Source organism: Sus scrofa, chromosome 5 (assembly GCF_000003025.6).
Source record: "Sus scrofa isolate TJ Tabasco breed Duroc chromosome 5, Sscrofa11.1, whole genome shotgun sequence".
Lineage (NCBI taxonomy): Eukaryota > Metazoa > Chordata > Mammalia > Artiodactyla > Suidae > Sus > Sus scrofa.
The window spans coordinates 86,109,971-86,129,019 of NC_010447.5; the positions used below are offsets into that span (position 1 = coordinate 86,109,971).

General features: G+C 41.4%; 1 long non-coding RNA gene across 37 annotated transcripts in view; it reads right to left on the reverse strand.

Annotated features, from left to right (window-relative positions):
• Nucleotides 1-19,049, reverse strand: part of LOC100514051 — a 145,952-nt gene that overhangs the window by 15,676 nt on the left and 111,227 nt on the right. Inside the window, exon 13 of one of the 37 annotated variants that reach the window (XR_002344208.1) lies at nt 4,479-4,550. The exons of 35 other annotated variants lie outside the window; for them this stretch is intronic. This is a non-coding gene — a long non-coding RNA (uncharacterized LOC100514051). Of the gene's footprint in view, nt 1-4,478; nt 4,551-6,925; nt 7,608-19,049 lie in introns of those variants that run through there. One more of the 37 variants, XR_002344214.1, reaches the window with a different exon arrangement.

Consider the following 19,049-nt stretch of genomic DNA (forward strand, 5'->3'; position numbering starts at 1 on the left):
ACCATGGCTTTTGCCCATGAACTTAACTGAATCTGCCACACAGGTTCATTCATCCAAAGGGAATGACAGGTTTGACTTCACAACAAAATATTCAACTGACATTCCCTGCAAACTTGTAGGCAATCCCATTTCTCGGTTCCTCATGAGTTACACAAAGGATAAAAAAAAAGGACCGATCTTGGACCACGTTAAGAAAAGTCATCCACGGACGCTTAAGGTAGGTCTGAACCTTCCGGAATCCAGGGAGATATCAATCTCAGCCTCAGGTTCGCAGCCTTCTCCTTCCATCTCCCTTTGATCCTTAGCGAGTAGCTTTTCTTTGCAGTGAGAGATGTGAAATGAGAGAGGGTGGACGAACGGACTACAAAGGCAGAAAGGGAAAAAAAACGCCCACAGAGGGGGAGATAATGGCACGTGGCACAAATGCAAAACTTTTGAAAGGGAGATATTATCCCACAGGTTTACAAACGTTTTTGCAACATGCAGGCTGAGAACACAGGATTCCTCGCCCGGCAGTCAGGGCTATTCCCGAGGCTCTGCTTTCATTGAACGCAGCGTCTTGTCCTCGGGCCCTACCTTTACAGGGGCCCTGGTTACGGTTTGGGGGATTTCATCCATTTGCAACCTTTCTTCCCCGACACCGTGCTTACAGGCAAGTGGTCCTGCCGGTTAACCTTCTCTGGTTTCCCCGGGTGACCGTATGGATTTCCAACAGGAAAAATACAAAATCGCCAATTTGTTTTTTCATTACCCAGAGGATACACACAAAGTGGGGAAGCCTTTTATCTTGCCGCACTGGCAAACCTCCTCATTACTCAGCATCGAACACACATTTGCTAAGAGTTAATAAATCCAGCGTGTGGCTTTCTTTGTGCAAGGAATGGCCTCCCATCCGAGGCAGCCTCTCATTAAGGAAGAGGAGAAATAGAACCTACTCATATTTTATTCATGGCTCAGAATCCCAGGGGGGAAAAAAATCCAAAAATTTATAGACACAGAGCAACCCCAAACAAACAGGCTCACACTCTCTTCCTTCGAATGACACCTTCTGACTCTCGGACTCTCAGAGGCTGATTCACATACACGATGGTCACACCACCACTGCCATTTCAGCCTGCCAGTCTGATTGCTAAACCCGAGCCCAGAAACATCTCACCGCATCCCACAGCTAAAAAGGGCCTGAGGTTTATTAAAGCATAGCCCCGAAGAAGCCTGATGGGTAATACATTTTATAGTCGTCAATCACAAACATCCCCTCAAGACTATTTAGCCTTCCTTTTCCAGCTCTCCTCGGCAGAGGTATCCGGGCAGAATCCACGCGAAAGGCGTCAATGTAGCCATTGCAGCAAATTTTAATTTCCCAACGACGCCTCTTCCTGCTAGCTCTGGTGATTTATTGGACTGGAGCAGAACTCTCATCCATTACAGTTTGTCTTAACTTAATCGAAGGTATCTTCTCCCTTCGGAGCAGCTCACCTACCAATTCTGAGGTCACCATGATAAATGTGCCCACTTGACTTCTTTTTCTGATTACTGCGAAGGAAGCAGCACAAGCCACTTGATACATTCTGTGAAGACGGTGCTTCAGGGCTGAGACGGCTGGTGTTAGGGTTTGCGGAACTGTGTGGGGGAGCTGGGAGGAGCCTGCCCTGGGGTTTTGATTGAGGGATGTGATGGATGATGGGGAGGAGATGCCACAGAGACGTCTTGGTTGTTGCAAAGATCAGGAAAGCAAAGCAGTTTCTCTGTTAAGGGAGATCATCCCATCCCCCTGTTAATAATACGCAATCCCTTTACCCCGTACCCAACACACACACACACACACACACACACACACACACACACACACACACACACACACACACACGATAGTCAGCCACACTTTCTGCAGAAAGCATGAAATAGTTAGAATGGTCTTTATTTTATGTCCCTGAGCTTAGTGGTTGATACCAAGATGACAAAGTGTAACTGAAAAGATAAGTACCTGAGGAAAAAAACAGATTTCTTTAAAATTTTTGTGTAATAACTTATAGCCCAAAGAAAACAGAATCATGAAATAGCTATGTATTTTTTGATATGGCAGGAACTTCCTGGTTTTGTTTTTAAAGTGACTTAACGGTGAGCATGCAAGATTAATCTCTAGACTTTGCTTGCAAGGTCCTTTGATAGACAATCATTTGAAACTGATGATCATGAATTTAAACGTATTCACTGACCCCCTTCATCTAAATTCTCTTCTTTGTAGATTCTGAGGTCGTCCAAGTAGGTGACTGTTAAAATCATCTTTGGGGGAGTTCCCGTCGTGGCGCAGTGGTTAACGAATCCGACTAGGAACCATGAGGTTGCAGGTTCCATCCCTGGCCTTGCTCAGTGGGTTAACGATCCGGCGTTGCCGGTGAGCTGTGGTGTAGGTTGCAGACGCAACTCGGATCCTGCATTGCTGTGGCTCTGACGTAGGCTGGCAGCTACAGCTCCGATTAGACCCCTAGCCTGGGAACCTCCACATGCCGCAGGAGCGGCCCAAGAAATGGCAAAAAGAAAAAGAAGAAAAAAACAACATCTTTGGAACCCCCGCGATTAGACAGTGCTTGACTTGGTCAGGGTATTTGTAAAATGCAAATATTCAACTGAATTGTTCATAACTAGGATGAGAATCCTATTAATTTTTGTAGTCTTAGTATATATGCTCATAATTACAAGGATAAATATGAATGGACAAAGCCTCTAGTTGACTGCTTCACTTTTACATTATATCCTTGTTAAAGAGAAACATTTTTCTGAATCCCATTGCCCAACAACTACCCCCTGCCCAGGTCAACCGATAGCATTTGAGACAGCACAGAAAGAACTACATATTTTTCTGCTGTTGTTCGTAGTAAACGTATTCCATCCTGTTAAATATATCAGAATAGAGTGTCTCTGCAGAACAGCATTGAAAAGATAGCTTGTTTGTTGTTGTTGTTGTTTGTTTGTTTGTTTGTCCAAAGAGCAAAGAAAATCGAATGTAGAACTGATATTTTTTTTAAAAAATTGGTTCTTTAAAAAAGAAGGATAAAAAAGCCTGAAAAGAAAGTAGAGGTCATTAACTCACAAATTGAAAGTTTAGATCAAGGTCGGCAAATATGACTCGGGTAAATCTGCTCATAACCTGTTTTTGTACAACACATGAGCTAAGTAAGGATGGTTTCACTATTTTTAAAAGGGATGTGAAACAAGGAGGAATATGCAGCAGAGTTTATGTGATCAACAAAGTCTAAAATATTCACTTAATATTTAAAGTAATTACTGAACGAGTTTGCTGACCCTTCATTTATATGATTTTAAGTAGCCAATCTTCATCATCTTATCTAGCAGTATATAGATTCCTTAAAGGTAAGAAATACATTTATATCTCATTCTTATCTGGTAGAGAAAATTAACAGAATATAGACTTCTATATTGTCATTTTGAAAATGTTATGAAGGCAATCTATATTTTTGTCTTATTCCATATCATAGTATCTTTTTATTTCATGTTCTGCAACTTTACTTCGATTTATGTAATAGCAGATTTATTTTTATTTTCTGCAATAGCTTTATAATCAGTGTTCCTTGAATCACTTTATTTATTTATGCATTTATTTATTTATTTATTTTGGTTTTTTTAGGGTCACACTCGCGGCATACAGAGGTTCCCAAGATAGGGGTCGAATCGGAGCTGTAGCTGCTTCCCTACACCACAGCCACAGCAAAACAGGATCTGAGCCACATCTGCAACCTACACCACAGCTCATGGCAATGCTGGATCCTTAACCCCTTGAGCAAGGCCAGGGATCAAACTGCATCCTCATGGATTCTAGTCAGGTTCATTAACTGCTGAGCCATGATGGGAACTCCTCTTTACTTACTTAAAATCTTTAAGTTTCTAAGGAAACTTTTTTGAATCAATATTTCTTTGAAATTACTCCCTGAACTCTCTCATTCCTAAAGCTCTTAGATGTATTATTGGAATTTTTCACTCTTGCTTTCACATCTTTAAATGTTCTTTTAAATTTTCCACTTATTTATCTCTGTGTTTTGCATCCTGGATGATTTCTCTAAATCAATCTTCCTGTTCACTGATTCTCTTTTCAACTATTTTTAATTTATGCTTTAGTCTGCCATTTAGTTTTTCATACATAAACTCTATTTGGTTCCTTTTCAAATCTCCTTTTTTATGCTTCATAAAATCCTATTTTTTTCTTTATTGGTTCTGTTCCTTCCTTTATCTAAATATTTTAAGCATTTTGTTTTATTGTCTCAGATTGTGCTCTTTTATTTGTCATAGTCTTCTGGAACTCTCTGTGGGGACAGTTATAAGGCTTAAAAAGAAAAGTTATTGGAGAAGAAAGAACATGGAATGAAGCCCGGCACCAGGTGACATTCGTGGAGTAAACATGATTAAAACAAAGAATTAAGAGACTGGAAAATATGTTGGAACACATTTTAAAAGAGAATTACCTTAAGTTAGAAATATTGGCGTTTATAATGTAGGTAAATAGGGAACCACGAAAGGTCAAGCAGGAAGCAGATCTGGTGGAAAAAAAAAATCCAGGGATCAGTAGATATCAGAATTTTAAGGAATTTTGTCTTTTTCTCTGACACAAGTGCTTTAATTACAGGGAAGGAAATAGAATTTGTGAGATAACTTCCTTTGCTCAAGAGCATAGAACTAAGGGAAAACACTTTATAGAGGTGAGGTAATAGGTAAAACTGGAGGAGGCAAGAAAATTGATTGGAAGACTAAAAATACCCAGCATAATATTGAAGAACAAAGTTGGAGGACCAACAGCACCTGACTTCAAGACTTACTATAAGTCTATACTAATCAAGACAGCATGGTTTTGGTGGAACAATAGACTAACAGATCAATAGAGAAGAATAGAGTGTCCAGAAATCAAGAAATGGTTTTAATCAATTGATCTTTCACAAAGAAACAAAGGAAATAAAATGGAGCAAAGATCATTTCAACAAATGTGCTGGAAAAGATGGATATTCACATGTCAAAAAATGAATCTAGATATGGAGCTTATGCCCTTCACCAAAATTAACTCAACATAAATAAAAAAACCTAAGATGTGAAACCATAAGACTCCTAGAAAAATAATCTATATGAAAACCTAGATGACCTTGGGTTTGGTGATGCCCTTCCAGATACAATATCAAAGACACGACCCATGAAAGAAAGAATTGATAAGCCTGACTTCACTTAAATTTAAGAATTCTGCACAGCGATGGGCCTGTCAAGAGGATGAGAAGACGAGCTACAGTCTCGGAGATAACATTTCGAAAGATAAAGCACTGTTATCCAAAGTGTACAAAGAACTCTTACAACTCACCAATAAGAAAACAACCTGATTAAAAAGTGAGCCAAAGATTTTTACAGACACCTCACCAAAGGAGATATAAAGATAGCAAATAAATATATGAAAAGATGCTCCACATCATATGTCATCAGGAAAATGCAAATTAAAACAACAGCGAGATGACACTACACACCTATTAGAACAGCCCAAATCTGGAACACGGACAACACCAAATGCTGACGAGGATATGGAGCAAGAGGAGTTCTCATCCATTGCTGATGGGAACACCAAAGGGTGCAGCCAATTTGGAAGACAGGTTTGTGGCTTCTTACAAAATTAAGCATAACCTATACAATCCAGTAATCACACTACTTGCGATTTACTCAAACTTGAAAACTTATATCCAAGGAGTTCTCTGATGGCCTAGCAGGTTGAGGCTCCTGCGTTCTCACCGCTGTGATTATGGTTGCTGCTGTGTGGCATAAGTTCAATCCCTGGCCCAGGAATTCCCACGTACTGCCCGTGTGGCAAAAAAGAAAAAAAAAAAATACCAAAAAACCCACAAGAGAGAACCTGAAATAAATGCTGCAACTCTCATTTTTAAAAAAGAAAGAAAAAAAAAGAAAATTTATGTCCACACAAAAGCCTGTACATGGATGTTAACAGCAATTTTTTTTTTAATAATTGCCAAAATTTTGAAGCAACCAAGACAAATGGGATAAATAGGCTGGGGTAATCCAGACAAGGGGATAATATTGTGTTAAAAAGAAATGAACTATAAAGCATGAAAAGGCATGGAGAAACTTAAATGGATATTACTAAGTGAAAAAAGCTGATGTGAAAAGGCCAAACACTCTATGATTCCAACTGTAGGACATTCTAGAAAAGGCAAACTATGGGCACAGTAAAAAAAAAAAAAAAAAAAAAAAAAAAAATCAGTGGTTGCCTGGGTTGGGGGGTGGGGAAACTCGAGAAAATAGGCAAAGCACAGAGGATTTTAGGGCAGTGAAAATATTCAATGATACTATAATGATGGATATATGTCGTTATACATTTGTCCAACCTTACAGAATGCAGACCACTAAGACTGAACCCTAAGGTAAACTGGACTTTGGGTGAGTATGACGTCAGTGCAGGTTTATCCTTGTTAAAAAAATGCACCCTTCTGGGGAGGGATGTTTATAATGGAACAGGCTATGCATCGGTGTGGACAGGGGGATATGTGGGAAATCTCAGCACATTACTCTCAACTTTGCTGTAAATCTCCAACTGCTTAAAAAAAAATGAAGTCTCTAAAAAAAAAGATTTATTGGGAAGCTGTAGTAAATCAGGTATAAAATGAAGAGATCTTGGTGTTCCCCTTGTGGCTCAGTGGTTACCGAATCCGACAAGGAACCATGAGATTGCGGGTTCGATCCCTGGCCTTCCTCAGTGGGTTAAGGATCCAGCGTTGCCGTGAGCTGTGATGTAGGTCACAGACGTGGCTCAGATCCCGCTACGGCTCGGAATAGACCCCTAGCCTGGGAACCTCCATATGCCGTGGAAGCAGCCCTAGAAATGGCAAAAAGACAAAAAAAAAAAAAAAAAAAAAAAAAACCGAAATCTTGTACTAGATTAGTGACGTTGGGAAAAGCAATACATATATAAAAGAATGATCTACAAGGCTCCTGAATGAATGTGTGCAGATGTTTGGGACCGCACAGTGGAAAGATAAATCCAAGTGGAAAGCCGAGACAATCATGGGCATTAACACTGCTGTAGACACAAACATCTTTTAAAAACAGTGGAGATTTGCAAATACAAAAAAAAAAAAAAAAAAATGGTAGAGAGGATAAAAGCCTCTTGGCACACGGTAGGCATTCAACACATGTTTATTTTTTGCGTCTTCGGTCTTTTAGGGCTGCACCCGCGGCATATGGAGGTTCCCAGGCTAGGGGTCAAATTGGAGCTACAGCTGCCGGCCTACACCAGAGTCACAGCAATTCAGGATCCTTAACCCAGAGAGCGAGGCCAGGGATCGAACCTGTGTCCTCATGGATACTAATCGGGTTTGTTAACCACTGAGCCATGATGGGAACGCCCATGTTTACATTATTTATTATTGTGATGATGTATTTCACTGCATGGTAGAGAAGGAGAGTTTAGTGGGATGAACTCGGGCTTTGGAATAAAAACCACGTAGGGAAGACTGTGCGTGACAATCTTTTTATGTCTCCAATTCTTCACTTTCTTATCTCAGCGGAAAACTCTGCAGATCGAGTGAGACCAAGAGGTATGAAGAATTCTGTAAATACAAAGCATTATTATTCAAATAAGATGGTATTTTTTTTTTTTTCTGGCCATAGCATTACAAGCAGCATGAAATATCACTCTCATTCAGACATGCATTTTGGAGTAAGAAGCAAGGTTGCAGGCCCAGCTCAGCCCCTATGCACACTGTGATATTAGGCAATTTCTTTTCTTTTTTTTTTTTTCCGATCCTATGTTTCTGAATCTATAAAACATGTATAATGACAGTATTTATAGGGTTATTGGTTGGATAATATTGGGGTAATGCGTGTAAAGCCATGACTGGGCTCGCAGCCGGTACTCGGTGTTAGCTGTCATTATCACCAGCCTGATATGAAAGGACACGGCTGTGTTGTGTGGCTGCCATTTCCTTCTTATAGTTATACAACGCTCGTGGCCTGTGAAGGCAGAATTATGCCTGAAATCTAAAAAGTGGGAGATCTGAAAGCTTTCATGGGTAAAGCTGGAGGATCATTTGATCAAGGCTGAAGAAAATGAACAGGTTTCTAAGCCCATCAGAAGCGGAAGACGTGATAAAACAGTAAGTGCATTATTGTTTACTCAACGTTGGCAGTTGGAAATGAAAAAGTTATCCGGAGAGTGCCATCTTTTATTTCCCTTTCTCTACATTTGCACTAAGCAGATGTAACTTCTCTTAAAATATTCATGTTTAACACATGCAGTCTTGAGACAGCCTCTACTTAGTCCGTGTCCAGCACTCGATACTTGCACTGAATTTTCTCAACCTCTGGGTAAAGATTTCAGGAGTTCACTGTGGTTTAAGAGCAAGGAAACTATTAATTTCTAATCATCCTTATTAACCTGGCAATAACATGGACCTAGCAGGTGTTGCCCAGGAAGCTGTTTCCTTAGAATTAATGACATGCCATTATTGTAGCCATTTTTCTAAGTCTCTAGAGTGTCTGTAATTAAGAAGTTTAACTGTACTTAAAATGATATAAAGCGTCATTAGTCCCATGCTAAATCATTTCAGATTACTGATTTATTTGCCAGTAAAATTATCCAGGTAATTTTCTCAACCTTACTAATGTAAGATTTCACACATGAGCACTCCTGCTGGATAAAGCTTGAGAGTTTTTTTGGCAGAAAAAAAAAAAAAATTGCTTTGAAGCCCTACAAAATTCTAACATAGAGCTGTTCTCTTCTCGGAGGCAGTTTCCCCGCTAAGTGGGTTACACTAGACCAGTGGCTGCCATTTAATTCGCAAAGTATTTTTCTTTCCCTTCTTGTAATCAGTGGAAACTCCTTCAAATGAAACCCAATTCGAACACCCGGAACAATTCTGGCTGAAGAAGGAAATCAGAAGAGCCCCTACCGATCTTTTGCTCATCCCTACCACCGCCTTCCTTCTACCAAAGCTTCAGAACACCTTGAACTAAATAACCATTAGGTCCTTTCTCCTTCCATTATTTTACTTTTTTTTTTTTTTTTTGGTCCTTTTAGGGCCAGACCCACAACATATGGAGGTTCCCAGGCAAGGCGTCCAATCAGAGCTGTAGCCGCCAGCCTATGCCAGAGCCACAACAACATGGGATCCAAGAAACATCTGCAACCTACACCACAGCTCGCAGCCATGCCGGGTCCTTAACCCACTGAGTGAGGTCAGGGATTGAACCTGTGTCCTTGGATGCTAGTCAGGTTCACCAACCGCTGAGCCACCCTATGGAAGCTCCACCATTTTACTTTATGTAAGCTTTCCATTTCAAGCGTCTGGTTCATTGTTGGTATTTTCATTCTTTGCATTCTTCTTCTAAAATCAATGTTTAAAATAAGTGAAGCACTTCTGATTAAAATGGAGAAGAGGGGTTCCCGTCGTGGCACAGTGGTTAACGAATCCGATTAGTATCCATGAGGTTTCGGGTTTGATCCCTGGCCTTGCTCAGTGGGTTAAGGATCCGGCGTTGCCGTGAGCTGTGGTGTAGGTTGCAGACGCGGCTCGGATCCCGTGTTGCTGTGGCTCTGGTGTAGGCCGGTGGCTACAGCTCCGATTGGACCCCTAGCCTGGGAACCTCCATATGCCACAGGAGTGGCCCAAGAAATGGCAAAAAGACAAAAAAAAAAAAAAAAAAAAGAGGATAAAATGGAGAAGAGAGCCTGAAGGCAGATTATTCTAAAGTATGTGTTCAAGCTCAAGTCTACTGTCTTAAAACAAAACAGAGGTGCACAGGAATTTAGCATGGCACATCCTTTTCAGGCTGGCAGTTTCCAGTGTGGTGAGAAGGACAGTCTGGAGTTCAGCACGAAAATCATGATTTTCATTTGTTCTCTTCAATGCATTGTTTTGGTGTGCTTAATTTTTCTACCTGTGGTTGTTCTAATAAGATCAACTGCTTAGGTTTACAGGGGTAAGCTGGTAACCAATGTAGCATTGTGCATGGATTTATGCTAGCTTCTCTTGGTACGGTAAGAGATATAGCTCTTGGCTCATTTTGGCCAAGAGCTGCTATAAGATATCTGAAAGGGAATTATAAGATTCGTTTGAACCCATAACACTGAAATTTATACCATTATAGCTCACCTCTCCTGAATGTGGTCTGAAATCTCTTATCAGTTTGGAAAATTCCTATACCTTGAATGATTGCTTATTTTCTCTCCTCTCCTTCTGGTACTTCAACTACATATATGCTAGAACTCTTCACTGTGTTGCAGATGACTTATTGATGTTTTTCTTTATTTTCCATTCTTTTTTCTTTGTATTTCCATCCAAATATTTTCTAATGACCTACCTCTCAGTTCACCGATCTTTTCATCAGTGGTTTCTAATCTATAATCATACTCATCGAAGTTTTCCAATTTTCTGTTTGAGTTTCCATTTATTTCTGGTACAAGCGTCTGCTGAAATTCCCCATCTTTTCATTCATTTTTAGGAATATATTAATCAGTTGATCCATTTGGATCATCTATGTTTCTCCTTAATAATTTCTTTCTCTTGTCTTTTGGGCTCTTACATTCTGACATGCCTGATGATTTTTCATTGAAAATTGACAAGATGTGTGAAAAATTAAAGGGGTAATATGAGGCTTTAAATATACTGTCTTCCGCCAGAGCTACAGGTCTAATAGCACATGTGGCTACTTAAAAAGTGAATTTGAATTAGAATTAATAAAAGTAAAAATTATTTCTTTGGTCATACTAGGTTCAGTTCAAGTGTTCAGCAGCCCATACGCTGGCAGCTACCTCATCAGGAGCACAGATGCAAAATACTGACATCATCATGAAACGTTCTGGACAGCTCTGCTCAGAGGGTTTATTATTGCCTCTGGAAGAAGGTTACTCCAGGTATAATTGAGGCGAGTAGAATCTGGGCTTTACTCTTTCAGAAGTGTGTTCCCTTTCTGTTTTTTTTTTTTTTTTTTGGTCTTTTTGTCTCTTTCTAGGGCCACACCTATGGCATATGGAGGTTCCCAGGCTAGGGATCCAATCGGAGCTGTAGCTGCCGGCCACAGCCAGAGCCACAGCAATGCCAGATCCGAGCCGCGTCTGTGACCTACACCACAGCTCATGGCAACGCTGGATCCTTAACCCACTGAGCAAGGCCAGGGATCAAACCCACAACCTCACGGTTCCTAGTCAGATTCATTAACCACTGAGTCACGACGGGGACTCCATGGTTGTTCTTACTCTTAGGATGAAGGCCTTCAGGGGCCCTAAATGAAATCCTGAGTTTTTCACCAGCTCTCCCCTCCCTAATTTTTTTCTCTGCAGTTCCATTAGACCGTTCATAGGTTTACTCAACTTCTTAATTCCTTGGCTATCACTTTCTTCTTGTCTCCTAGTTTCTTCTCAGTACCACTTATGAACAGGCAAATGCCTTAAGTGGAAAAAAAAACCCCATCAAATATTGAGCTTTCCTCCGTGCATGTCATTTCTCTCTGCATCTTGGCTTCTTGAGCAGTTTCAATACTAGTATATCTCAAATATATTCAAACAGACTTTTTAAATCCATCTTTTCTGGTTATTTCAGCAAGAGATTCATTTGATACAAGCTCAATCATTATAGCCAAGGAGTTCCATTGGGTTAAGGATCCAGTGTTGTCATGGCTGTGGCTCTGGTTACAACTGTGGCTCAGGTTCTATCCCTGGCCTCAGAACTTCCACATGCTGCGTGTGGGGCTAAAAAAGAAAAAAAAACTATCATAGCCAAAAGCAGAATCTTCTCATTCTCTCTCCAACTCCTTACCATCAGGCTTCCATCCTCTCAGTGAAATATTAAAATACTGAAACACTGAGACTTCCCTGTCCAAGTCACTAATGACCTCGGTGCTATCAAATTCGAAGGTCAACTCTTAGTTCTCATCTCAGAAAGGCGCACAGCAGCATTTGAACTCTGACGGTTGATACCAAACCTTCTGCTTGACTTTTCCAATTACAAATTTAATAGGCATCTCAAATTTAAGGTGTCTAGCTATAAACTCTTGATCTCTCCATTATGTTTCTCTCTCAATCTTCCCTCACCTCAGTAAAGGACAACTTTGTACAGAATTTCAACTGCACCGACCAGATGCTTCAATCACCTCTGTCTCTTCTCCAGTGGCTTTTTCTGTTTCACTTAGAAATACAGTCCAAACTCCGTGCCACCACCTACAGGCCAAGATGATCCGTCCTCTCTCTACTTCCTGGCTTCATCTCCTGCTGCCTCCTGCCCTCTCACTTTACTCCAGTGATTCCGGTCTCCTTGCTACTCCTTCAACATTCAAAGGAGCTTCCTCCGTTGGGACCTTGTACCTGCTGGTCCATCATACAAGGTCTTTGCTGAAACATCATTCCTCACAAAGGCTTTGCCTGATTGTTGCATAAAACTTATACCCCTTCCAGCATTCTCTGTCCCTTTACCCTGTTTTTGCTTTTTGTGGTTTTTTTTTTGTTTTGTTTTGTTTTTTTGTCTTTTTAGGGCCACACCTGCGGTATATGGAGGTTCCCAGGCTAGGGGTCAAATCAGAGCTGTAGCTGCTGGCTTACACACAGTCATAGCAACACCAGATCCAAGCTGTGTCTGTGCCTACACCACAGCTCAGGGCAATGCCGTTTCCTTAACCCACTGAGCGGGGCCAGGGATCGAACCTACATCCTCATGGATACTCGTTGGGTTTGTTACCACTGAGCCACAGTGGGAACTCCACCCTGTATTGCTTGTCTTCTTTGCTCTTATCACCACTCAACCAATCATCTATGTATTTGTTTGGGTTCTGTCTTTGCTAGAATGCAGGCTCTTTCAGAGTAGGAATGGTATCTGTTTCATTACTGCTTTATCCTGAATGTCAGCCGCAAAACTGTAGAAAGAACGCATCCCTGTTTTACAGGTTGGGAATGGGAAGAACACAGAGGTTAAGCAACCTGAACCTGGCAGCCTAACTCCGGAGTCTGTGCTCTTATTGACTACACTGCAGTCTGTCTAATGGAGGAGGTTTCAATGAACAAAAACCATGTGGATTCACAAAACTTTTGCTTTCAGGATTGTTGCCTGAAACCAAAGGAGACAATACAATGGTGTCATGTCGGATGCCCTGGAGCCTCCCCGAGTCTTACTTATTTTCTACACAGATGAGGATAGCAGAGAAAGAATCCCATCCTCAGTGGGGGAGAAAAAGAGTGAGGCCCATTCCTCCGTCAAGCCAAAGCCACAAACAGAGTCGAAAGGAGGAGGAAGAGGAAAAGGAAAAGGGGAGAAAGAGAAGAAAGGCGGAGGAAGGAAAGAGAGAAGGAGGGAAGGGGAGAACGAAGGAGGCAAGGGGAACCTCACGTGGTTCAGACTTGACTTCTTTTCACCTCACACCAAACTCATATCACAACACAATCCTGCAACTGACTAAATTTCTTCTTATCGATTCCGACTCAATCTGAGGACAGGGAGGAGAAGCAAAGGACATAATGAAATCTTCCTAGAAGCCCAAACAAGCATGGCCTCGCCATCGTCAGCCCTGGTTAAACAGAGAGAAGAAAGCTAAAAGAAGGTGGATCCTTGGCTGGAGAACAGAAGGGCCACGTGACGTGTGAACACTCTACCAGAAGGGCTCAGGGAGCAAGCAGAGGAAGAACGACTTCAGGTAGGCTAATGAAACCTGTCTGTCAGCGGTTAAAGGATGAATGGGGATGGCAGAGGCCCAGCCACTCGAGAATAAAGGAGTTTGATAGAGGTCAACAGTTTATTCACGGTCTATGTTCAAGATTGGAGGATAAATAAGCTCTTACAGAAATGACGCAAAGTCTAGTTAGAAAAGAAGAAAGCCATGTGGTTTGTATTTACATGTGCTTTTATTTCGAAACGTTTGCTCTGAAAACGGTCCAAGGAGTTGACCACCTGTTGAGGCCACTTCTTCTCTGAATGGACAATTATCAAAATGCTAAGTAATTTATTTACATAGGAAGCTAAACTCTGCCTCGCTCTACCTTTTCTCACTAATGCCACTTGCTAAACTGCACCGGCCCACCGTGTCCATTTCCCCCAATATGAAGTGTTTCGAAAGCTTTCCTCTTCTCCTGTTAGGCTCTCTCCCTTCTTCTTTGGTTTAACGCTCACTCTCAGTAAACTCCAAGCCCAATTCCCGTCATCACCTGCTAGACATTTGGATCAGGAGCTCATCTTGCTTAGAGCTAGCTCAAGCAACGTGACCAAGCCTGAAGAGCACCAGTCCCGCCACCCCTGGACAAGCGCTTCCCCCGACGTTCCCACCTGTCAGGGAGTCACCTTGGGCTCCACTGTTTCTCTACCCCAATCCCAACTGACACGTCTTTGCGAAACAGTACCCCATTGGTCCTTTCCTTACATTTTCCTTGCCTTGGCTGGAATCCGTGCCATCATTCTCTCTCCCTGGGACTTCTCATTGGTCTTCTTACCTCCAACCACCCTTTCTTCCAGTTGCTCTAACATAGCCCAGTTACGTGAGCGTTTTTTATTCAAAATTGCCTGTGCTTTCGCATGGCCATTAAGCAAAATTCAAATCCTTTAACTCAGGATTTGAGATAACCCATACTGTGATCTGACTCTATGGGATTTGTCTTACTGTAGCTCTATATCAACAAAAAGAATAATAGTTGAAACACAGTCACCATTTTTTAATCCCTTAAATGTTTTGTATAGATCATACCTTCTAGAACTATGCTGTTCGGTATGGTAGCCAAAAGCCACATGCAGCCACATGTAGCCACAAGCCACACGCACCTGAAATGAGGCTGGTCCCAATTAAGATTTACATCAAGTGTAAAATACACACTGGATTTTACATCAAGTGTAAAATACACACTGGATTTTTGAAGACAGCATGTATAATAATGTATGATGTGTCATTAATTTTGTATTGGCAATATTTGTACATAGTAGGTTAAATAAAAATATTTTAAAAATTACTTTCACCTGTATCTCTTTAAATTTTGTGGTGTCAGTCTTGAGAAATTTAAAATTACATGTGTGGGAGTTCCCATCGTGGCGCAACAGAAACAAATCCGACTAGGAACCATGAGGTTGCGGGTTAGATCCCTGGTTTTGCTCAGTGGGTTAAGGATCCAGCGTTGCCGTCACCTGCGGTGTAGGTCGCAGATGCAGCTTGGATCTGGTGTTGCTGTGGCTCTGGGTAGGCTGGCGGCTACAGCTCTGATCAGACCCCTAGCCTGGGGACCTCCATATGCTGTGGGCACGGCACTATAAAGACAAAAAAAAAAAAAAAATTACATGTGTGGCTTGAATTTTGTAGCTCACATTGTATTTCTATTGAGTGGTTCTGCTTTAACATGACAAATATGTATGCCTATAGACAAAAAAAAAAAAGGCAAAAACGATATAGAAAGAGAAGAATGCTGGGATTTGGGAGTGCATTTGCTCATTTTTAAAATAGTCTTTACCATTTAATTTTTATGATAAAATGCATGATTAATTACATTTTAAAATTATCATATTCACAGAGTTCTCGTTGTGGCACAGAGGAAACAAATTTGACTAGGAACCATGAGGTTTTGGGTTCGATCCCTGGCCTCACTCAGTGGGTTAAGGATCCAGCACTGCGTGAGCTGTGGTGTAGGTTACAGATAGGGCTTGGATCCCACATTGCTGTGGCTGTGGTATAGGCCGGCAGCTGCTGCTCAGATTCAACCCCTAGCCTGGGAACCTCCATATGCTGTGGGTGCAGCCCTAAAAAGCAAAAAAAAAAAAAAAAAAAAAAAAAAATTTAGCATATTCACCCCACAAGATAATTCTTTTTATAAGAAGCCTTCCTTGGGAATCTCATTCTTAAAAAATTTCTCCCTCATTGGATTTCTTAATGTCCCTGGTCTGAAGCCTGCTACATATAGAACTATCCAGGTGGTACTTAAAAAATACCACCTGCCCAGGCTAAGTGAATCAGAACTTCTGGGGTAGGGTCTGGTTTCAACAGCGACATGAAAAACCACAGACCTATAACAACAGCCCATTCCATACTGCAGCACTTAGTATATGCTCCCTTTAGTACAGTAAATTGTCTATGTGTTATTTTATCTCCTTCCTTAGACTCAAGGTAAGCATCTTAGGTAAGCATCTTTGCATCCTCCATGTCAGAGGCTTTTATACATCATAGTTTTCTCATAAGTCATATTACATCAGTGCTGAAAAGTTGAAAAGGAAATAAGTGAAATAACTGTAGATAAATTTAATGAGTTCTGTGCATCAATTACTGAGATAGGCACTTAATACCTCAGTTATTCACCCCCTTGATTCTAGGATGTGCGTACTATTACTGTCCATATTTTACTGATGTGAAAATGGGTGCCCAGACAATAAAATACAACAGCTGTGACATCCCACAAATGTCAAGATTTGAACATAAATTGAATGACTGCAAAGCACCAATGGTTAATCACCACCACCCTAAAGAAACGGCGGCTGTTACTGCTCTCTATATCGGGCATCACCACCATGCAACCTGATCAGAGGGTAGGCGGCTGATAAAACAAGAACAGGAGGAAAACTTGACCTTTTGTGAGTAGCGTTTAGTGCTAGCAGGGAGTGAAGAAGAAAGTTTAGTTTGGACTGGAGCCCACTGAGGGCTAATCACGGAATCCTGGGGCATCACCATTTGCACACTCCTCATCTGAGGCCCAGAGGAATTCACACTGATGCCCCAGGGCTGAGCTCCTCAAACCTTACCAGGCACGCACATCTCCTGGGGCCCTCATTACGACACGGATTCTGATTCAGTAGATTGAGGTGGGTATTTAGTAGGTCGATTCTGTATTTCTAACAAGCTCCCAGGAGGTGCCAATGCTATTGGTCCTTGGACCACATGAGTAGAAAGACTAGTCTGAATTAAATAACGCAACTGTGCAATTAAATAATACAGTTCTACCGCTGTATTATTAATAACCATTTCTCTCCATGGTACAATGTAAGGTCTATAAGGTCTTGTTTATCACATCACCTAGAATGGCGTAATGCCTATATTGAAGAATCAATAAGATGTAACAAATTGTAAGGACATATTTACACAGTTCCACTGGTTTTTAACCAATTTATGCATTTTATATTTTACTTATCTTCAGAGGGTGTATTATTTTTGTTATTCTTACCAGTTATTCTTTTTATTATGCTATGTAAAATATTTAATGGTATATAAGGCTTTCTTCTTTATAAATTTTAGTTGCATAATATACACAATTTTAATATAATGCTAATTTTTAAAGAAAAATTGAAATGTAATAGATAATACTAAATAATTAAGATGAAGGCCATACAAAATGGGATAAAGTATAGAATAAATTTCCTATTTGTCTCAGCATATTTTCCATTCCACTTCTCCAGAGGGAGTCACTTAATCGCTTTCTTAAAATCCATGATATAATAATCTGTGTGAATGTAATTGTGTTTAAATATATGTATTTTATTCTGTAAAAATAAAAATGAAATTAAAAAAAAGACTAGTCTGGACAACCTGTCTGCAAGGTTACTACTCTGAGATTTCCTCACATGAGAGTGAAAATCTTTGACCAGTAGCCAACTAAGTCAAATACTGGCCTGCATTCAATGTACCAAGCATTCATTGAGGGGCCCCCTATAATTCGTGCCTGGGGCCTAGCATTCACTGTGAAGGCCGAGTACCTTGCTGAGGTCAGGAATGTCTGAGTGATGATTTGTTCCTGCTCAAAAGGTGTTCCTGAGAGGAAAACAGTTAAACAAAGGGACAACTGCAGCACAATCCGATACATGTTATACAGAGAGGGATTCAGGAGGGCGGGCGGCTGAGAATACAAAGCCACCTAATTGGAGACTCCCTTGGAGGAGAAGGTCCACAGTCTCAAATCTCTTCCACAGAGAGGAGAGTGACCAGCTGAGGAATGCTTTGGATCCTTTTGGTAAAGGGTCCAGGATCCAAGGGTGTGTCCTGCTATTTCTTTTCTTTTCTTTACTTTGTTTTTGTTTTTGGCTGCCCCATGGCACATGGAGTTCCTGGGCCAGGGATCAGATCAGATCTGAACCGCAGTTGCAGCCTACACCGCATCTGTGGCAACACCAGATCCTTAGCCCACTGTGCTGGGCTGGGGATCGAGCCTGTATCCCTAAGACACTGCTGATCCCATTGCTCCACAGCCAGAACTCCGTGTCTAGCTATTTTTAATTAATACTGCCAGGGGGCAGCCTGTGTTATCTCACAGACTGATGCCATCCATGCTGGAGCCCCAGGAAGGCTAAGTACTAAGGCTAAGTCATCCCTCAACTTCACCCTGACTGCATCCAATGGGTGCAAATTCCTCCCTCATATACCTCTTAACTGGCTTTCCAATCTGTCTCCTGTCGTCACCATCTCCACTGCCACCCCAGTGGTTTGACCACACAGTAAAGGATTACTGAATTCGCCTCCACGTGGGCCTTCCTTGGTCCACCTTATCTTTTCCTTCCACCCCTGCCAACAGAGAGATCTTCCCAAGAAGCAAAGCTGATCATAGCATTCCCTGCCTTGCAGTCTTAAGTGTCTCTCAGCTGCTTACAAAGATTAACATAGAGCTCTGTAGTTGAAGCACCTCTCAGGTCTCTACCTGAATCTCCTCTTCAAGCTACTCCTCTGAGAGCTTGTGCTTGGGACCCCGTGAATTGGACTTGATCGCCTATCTTGAATCAGTGGATGAAGTTTCCAAGCTCCAACTGCGCTGCTGCTTTATTCCGAGGACTGCTCTCCTCCACCTGCCTCTTCCCTGGGTTTCCTCCTACTTAGCCTTCAAATCTCAGCTGAGATGCGAGTCCCCGGCCAGCCTTCTCTGCTTGCCAAGTTGGACAGGGAATGGTTTAATCATCCAATATGGCAGTTACTATACTACATCACAATTATTTTTGCCACTGGAGTCTGAGTATCTTGTGCTAAAGAGAAGTCCGTGTCTTTTTAGTATCTCCTTCTAATTAATGCCCTGCGCAGCTCCTTATCAATTAGTAGAAACAATGAATATTCGTTGGGGTCGT